The following is an 805-nucleotide window of genomic DNA, read 5'->3' on the forward strand; positions in this document are numbered from 1 at the left end:
AGTAAAATACTGGATCCTGTTTATGTATTCAGTCTGTTAACCTGTGTCTTTTATTAGGAAATTGGGTTTACTGATTGTTCAGTCACCAGTGAGTACCTGAGTTCCTTCTTTTACTTCTCCCAATGGTGGGCTGTTAACCGGTAAATGGATATTAAAGACAGATGATTTGTTAGTTCCTGTAATTTTTGTTGCTGGAGGTGGTATTATGTGTGTATGATTCTCTTTTGAGTTTGTTATGAATTGTTTAATTTTTTTCTGTTTTCTTGGGTATAGTTATTCTCCTAGTGTTGGAGATTTCCTTCCCATATCCTCTGTAGAGGTGGATTAGTAGAAAGATATTATGCATATTTGGTTTTGTCATGGAATATCTTGGTTTCTCCAACTATGGTGATTGAGAGTTTTGCTGGGTATAATATACTGGGCTGTTATTTGTGTTCTAAAAATATGGACTATTTCATGAAATTGCATGTTGTCTTTGTGTGGGGGCCATGCTAATCTTCTCTGTATAGTTCCTATTTTAGTATATGTGCTGCTGAAGCAAGCACTTCCTTTATTTCTTTAAGGACATTATTTATGTTTTCTTAAAAGATCTCTATCTAAAGACTGGAAAAGGCTTGAAGGGGGCTCAGAGACCCCATATGAACAACAATGCTAACCAACCAGAGCTTCCAGGGACTAAGCCACTACCTAAAGACTATACATGGACTGACCCTGGACTCTGACCTCATAGGTAGCAATGAATAGCCTAGTAAGAGCACCAGTGGAAGGGGAAACCCTTGGTCCTGCCAAGACTGAATCCCCAGTG

General features: G+C 38.4%; 1 non-coding gene across 1 annotated transcript; it reads right to left on the minus strand.

The window, feature by feature from the left end:
- Positions 1–438: 438 nt before the first annotated feature.
- Positions 439–545, minus strand: LOC116889418. Its single transcript, XR_004386383.1, has one exon. It is a non-coding gene; the product is annotated as a U6 spliceosomal RNA (small nuclear RNA).
- Between the last annotated feature and the right edge of the window lie 260 nt (positions 546–805).

The sequence above is a fragment of the Rattus rattus genome, chromosome X, assembly GCF_011064425.1.
Source record: "Rattus rattus isolate New Zealand chromosome X, Rrattus_CSIRO_v1, whole genome shotgun sequence".
Lineage (NCBI taxonomy): Eukaryota > Metazoa > Chordata > Mammalia > Rodentia > Muridae > Rattus > Rattus rattus.